The sequence below is a fragment of the Aptenodytes patagonicus genome, chromosome 2, assembly GCF_965638725.1.
Source record: "Aptenodytes patagonicus chromosome 2, bAptPat1.pri.cur, whole genome shotgun sequence".
In the NCBI taxonomy this organism is placed as follows: Eukaryota; Metazoa; Chordata; class Aves; order Sphenisciformes; family Spheniscidae; genus Aptenodytes; species Aptenodytes patagonicus.
In genome coordinates, this window is record NC_134950.1 from 39,189,315 (window position 1) to 39,195,474 (window position 6,160).

The window sequence follows — 6,160 nt, forward strand, 5'->3', positions numbered from 1 at the left end:
CTGTGAGCTGTGATATAGCTGTTTACCAAATACCTGAACTCCCAGTGTTGTCAGTAAAGCATCAAAACGTTTGCTGATGCAAGAACTTGGCGACCAAAGGTGAACGGGGACAACTGAGGAGGAGGAGGAGGAGGAGGAGGACAACTCAGGACACAAGAACAGACATACGGTGTCTGACAAAACATCCATCTAACCTGATCTGCAGGTCTGGGACAGGGAAGGTATTTGATTTTTTGGAATGTGGGCAGAAAGGAGGGAAAGGTGGAGAAGGGGAAGAGCCGTATGCTGAGGCTGAGGTAAAAACAACTGGTGAAAACAGCAGAAGGCTCAGCGAACCTTGTGAACGTGGCAGAAAATCCCAGAAACTGGCGAAATGTCCCTCTGGGGAGGTGGCAAGGGTGCTTTTCCCATCTGTTCAGCCAGATTTGGAAGAAACAAGTGTAGATGCTTGTCCTGTTTACCAAGTATGCCAGAGTTTGTAAACTTAAAAGGAATCAAATAAAAAAAAATTAATTATGGTTACAAAAACTGTAATAAAAACTGAGTTATTTCAGATAAGTATCAGAAACCTCTAGAACTTTTTTATCCTGGCCTTTGTAAACAAATGAATGCTTTTCCAGCGCAGCATTTTCTTCCAGTGAGGTTGGTGGGAAGCATCCCGGTACTCTCAGCATATGCGAGGGATATTGCCAAGGGATTCCCTGGCCAGCAGAGGACAGAGCTCTTCCCAAGGCAGGTCTCTGGCTTCTCTCTGGATCTTGTACCCTGTTGCGTAAGAGGCGAATCTAATCCGTACTGAGCCACTTGAGCCTATTTCTTACTGTTAGCTGGGCAATATGATAAGGATAAACCCCAAGTATTTTTGGAATAGGATTGTGAACCAGAGGTATGCACAGTTAACCATTTAAAAATAAGACGGGACAAAACTGCACATGCATGCTGCGGACATTTATTCTAAAACACTTCTGTGTGATGCAATGCAAGTGGCATTTTTTGTGGAAGGCAAATCGCTTTGTTTCATTTTAGGGCCACAGAATTGCAGCTGCCAATGACTGAAAAGGAAAACCAACAAAAAAAGCAAAATATAAAGTGAGCTTCTCGTACATAATCTGTTATTTTTCTCTAAGTGAAAGGAAGAGAGAGACAGATATGCTATCAACAACTTCACCTCATACCCATAGCAGTCTGAAAAACTAGTCAAAATTAAAGCAGCACTGCATGGCTGAAAGGTCTGTGAATAAGTGAAGCATTTTCAAAAGCAACATTTTAATTTGCATCTGGCTGGAAGCCGCTGTAACAGATTTTACCCAAATGGGAATAAGATCGAGGCATTTAAAAAACATTCTGAACTTTAAATTCACTATAGGGGACCAGGAGAGAGGGATGCAAGTGTCGTGCAGTTTGAAAGGGCTACTGCTCAGACTTCTCTGCTAATCAGGAAAGGAAATACCAGCCAGACCTGGAAGCCAGGCCGAAAGCATCCCCCCGCTAGTTACAGAAAGATACTGCGGGATCCGGAGGGAAAAAAACCCCAAGCCTGGTTGGCTCCTCTTAAAAAAGTTACATATAGATAATTGGACATTCGCAAATTTGCCCTAAGCTTGTAAAACACACTTGAGTAAGTCCATACAATGATTAGCGAGGAGCACAATGCCCAGCACTGCAAGGTTCAAGTCCCGCAGAGCTTGTGCCAGCAGCAGGGATTGCACTGAGCCAGCATTAAAGCTAGGGCCAGGCTGAGCACGTGGAGGCTTAACAAGCTTTCATACACTGGTCATGTACTGGTAATCCACAGAAAGCATTAAAAATGTCAACAAAAGAGCGATATGTCCAAATTGGGCTGTGACAACAACAGCTTATTAAGATGCCGAACTTTAATTACATTTGCCCTTGATTAATTAATTTTTCAAGCTAATTGATCAGTGAGGTCTTTATTCCCCTGATAAAGCACAATCATTTTTGAATGGGGCTTTTTCACTCCCATTTTTTTCCTTTAAAACATTTTAAGATTATTTTGACTATTGGCTCCTGATGTGAACATAACCATTTTTGGACAAACAAGCACGTTAATTAAAGCTTGTCCTGTGGTTCCTGGATTTGTGCAGTGGTAGCTCTCTTGCTGCAACTGCATATTATGTCTTACACCATAGGGAGGAAAATCCACTGCTTGGGTAACCAGGCACAAACTACTTAGGATTCCTCCCATGGATAAGTCTAAAGAATGAGGCAACCTGAACTGTCACCTTAACTTGTCTCTAGTGTGTCCTCACGCAGCCATCAAGCTCCTTTTGCCACGTGTTACACACGTGCTCTGTGAGATAAAGGTCTTTGGAGGGTATCAGATGGCATTGCCTCCTCTGGCCTAAGTTCTGCATGAAAATGAGATTACACTTAAAACAAGGACCATCATTATTGGCACTCAGGGACCCCTGTGCTAGAAACTTAGGAAGTAGGAATAGGAAGTAGGAGAAGCTGCACTAAAAGCACAGAAGCAGGATCAAATTTGAGAGTCCCCTTTTGGTCCAGATTTAAGTTATGGTGCCTGTGTGAAGCAGCAAGATAGCACAGGAGATGGCACCACGACAAAGGAGGTTTTAGGATAGAGTGGGAGCACCAGTACGGAATTGCTGTGTCTTGGAAATGTGAAACTTTTGAGGAAGCTTTTGCGTGACAAGTACGTTAAACGGCCATACACCATACGGCTATGAGTCTGGAAGGGGAAACCGGGGGACTCCCTCTGATGCCAATTATCCTAAAAAGGGTTTTGGAGAGATGAAGCAGGTTATCTTGCCTCCCTGCTGGTTTGGTCTTCGGCGTCTACTGACACTGCCAGCAGGGGTGTCAAAGATCTTCTCCTTTAAGTACCTGACTTGTTTCTAGGAATGTGATTAAAGTAGATCACCTCGGATAACAAGAGGAATTAATGCTGCAAATACATAGGAGAGGATTTTCAAGCTCATAAGCTACATAGAGGTCAGTCCTTTTCAAGTCACGCAGCCTCTGAGATCTTTGATTTTCGCAGAACTGATGATCTTTACTTGTCCTTTGTCCTGTTAGCCTTTACACTTAAACGCTTACCTTTATTAACTCAGTTCTGGTTGTAATTTGTTCAGTTGCTCTGTCCACTACATGGCACATGTACAGAGGTAAGCCTGGGAGAGAGAAAACCAAAAGGGAACAGGAAAGAGTTTTCGGGGGCTTTGCAATAGACATGGCACATTCTCCTTAATAACTACATAGGTTTAGATTGTACATCCTTCGGGTTTTTACAATGTTTTGTAAAATGCGTATTCTCATCTTAGATGTTCCCCTGAAGTCTGACGTTTCCATATCCTCTCGACTTGGTTAGCCAAAAAGAGGTAGACTCCTAGATCCTAGCTCTTCAACTTTTTATACTCTCTAGCCTGTACCCATGTTACATATTCAGGCTCAATGTCTCAGCTGTAAGCAACCGTATGCATATGTCTACACACACGTCAGTTTTTTTACCAATGCCTTGTTTGCTATGCACATGCAGATGTCTCCAGTGAAGGACATGCTTAGACCTTTAGCATCCATCAGCTGGCCCTGTGCTGCCTTTGTTCAGTGGGTTGGCATTTTTAGCTCGGCTCTGTTGGGTAGGTCCCTGAACTGCGCTTTACAGTTGGTGACATTATCATTTCTGACATGAGAAGTCACAAAAGGTTACTTTACTATCAAAATCTGCCCCCTAGCTCTGTGCTCAGTTTTACCAACTGATTAGTCCTAATTTTAGGACTTCCATTTAAAACATAAATACAGTATTTATGAAGTACATCAGCTTGACCACACCAGGAACTAAACTTGGGAGGTGGCTACATGAAGGCTGTAGGATGTGCTCTTCTAGGATGTCCTAACTGCCAGAAATGTGAGTGGCACCACTGTGAGTGTGCCTGAATGGGACCTGCGTGCTCCAGAAGTGGGAGCGGGGGCTGCAGCCCTCCAGGAGGGAACACCAAAGTGCCACCGCTCACAGCACAGCACTGACACGGCTTCAACCATTCCTGGCTTGGAAAGACGACCCTGGAGAAGGACTGATCCACTGAAACAAGTGTTACAGAGGCTCTGAGGTTGTAGTAGTGCAAGGCAAATGCAATTCAGGCTCTGTTTATGTTAATTCCCATTTCTCGCTGCTCAGATAAGCACGTAGTGACAGCTTTCACGAGGCAGGGACCTGTCCATTGGAAAATGGATTACGACCACCAACTCTCGCACATAAACCACTGAGCAACCATCTAATGGTCACTAGAGAGACACCACAGGTCTGTGCTGGTGACCTGGAGGTGAAAAGACTTTCTTTGTCCGTCTGAATCCCTGAAGCTTCCAGGCCCCTGATCAGGGGGGAAGTTCTGATCTAAATGACCATTAATCTTCCTTAAGGTGAAAAGGTCAGAAGAGCAAGTTATTCAATGTTAACTGTTTTTTATGCCAGCAAAAAAGCGTCTTTATTTCCAACGCTGTCTTAAAATATAAAGCAACACTTGAACATCCAAACTTTCACAGTGATTTTTCGAACGTGATGTCAGCTTTTAGATAATGACAAAGTCCACACACAGTGTCAGCCCCCCCCCCCCCCAGCTGTGCCGTAGCCATACCAACAATGCCACACAATGGCATCCTTACGTCCTGTAAAGGCAAGCGACAATGCCACAGAATGAAGCGATAACGTATTGGAGCTGCTGACAATCAGTCTTTAACATGTGTTATCCATTTGACTGCAGGTGTAAATCAGCATTTCAATGTCAAGTTGCTAATTTAAGGCTGTATGGTCAAACACCCAAATAGTGTACCCCAGGAAAAGCACAAGTGCATTGTTAAAGTAGGTCAAAGTCACTGCGAGTCAGGGAACACGGAGGAAAAGTCCTACATCAATAAACCAGCGTTTGTGCTATGAGATATATATTTCATGATACAGTAGTATTAAATTAAACATTTACCGGAGCTCAGACTACAGTGTGGGCACAGCCATCATTCTGTTGCCGCTCGGTTGACCTTGGTGGTGTACGTGCTGCCAGTGTACATGGCTGCAGAACCAAGCTCTGTGGCTCTAGAGTGTGACAGGAGTTAACACGGCTCCCCAAAGGATACGGGTCACATTTCCTCTGCTTTCACTTAACCGTGCCACCTCACGGATGTGCACTCATTTTTCCCCCTTTAATTCCCATGTTCAGAGAAATAAGGAAAATATCTGCTGCCATTTGTTGTCTTTAGACTTCTCTGAAAACTGGGTACATGTAAATTTCCAAAACAAACCAAAGACTGAAAGTATTTTTTTCATCTCTCCTATTAGTAGGAAAGTAGTTAACTTAAGGCCCTGATTAACATTCCATTGAGCTGTGTCAAACGGTTCTTCCTCTTATTGTTATTATTTGGCTGCACAACGTTTTCTACCAACTCACTCGTGGCAGCTGTTTCAGTACAATGGGGAAAAAAGAAAATGAATGGTATTTTGGGTGTTTTAGTGGGAGCATAGAACTGGCAAAATATAAAACTGCATTCTGAAATGCTGCGTCTAAGGGAACTGCAGCCTTCCTAATGATAGCCCAGGTTTTGGGTTTCTTTGTCTCAGTTTCACTGAGAAATGCAAAGCAAAAGTAGAAGCTTCTGCTTATTCTCACGTACAAATATGTGACCACAAACACTATGATGCATGCACATAAAAAATATGCACTAAACATTTTGTAACAAACTGTGCCTGCGTGATTTCACACACGCACACTGCAGGTTAAGAAGAAAGGTAACTGAATGCGGAAAAACCACATGCACAAAGAGAGCCGAGACACCTGCAAATTCAGTCACAGACAGTCCCGCCATACCCTTGCTCAAAGAGCAACCTCTTCTTTTGCAGGTGACCTGGTGATGAGTCAAAGATGGAACGAGGTTTCGAGGCAGGATTAGCAGGGGCGGGTGGGTGTGGAAGACCCTCTTCTCACTGCCCAGGGCTGACACTGCAGCAGACAAGCAGTCTGTGTACTGCTGTGTGAGCTACAGCTCCTGGGGAGATCAGGAAAACGGTTGCATCACTTGCTGTATTCACTAGCTGGTGTTTGAATTTCTATTAAGTACCTTTTTATTTAGGAAGCACACAGGGATGGTCTGAGGAAAAATGGAGACCACACCTTTAGGCCTCCTGCTGCACTGC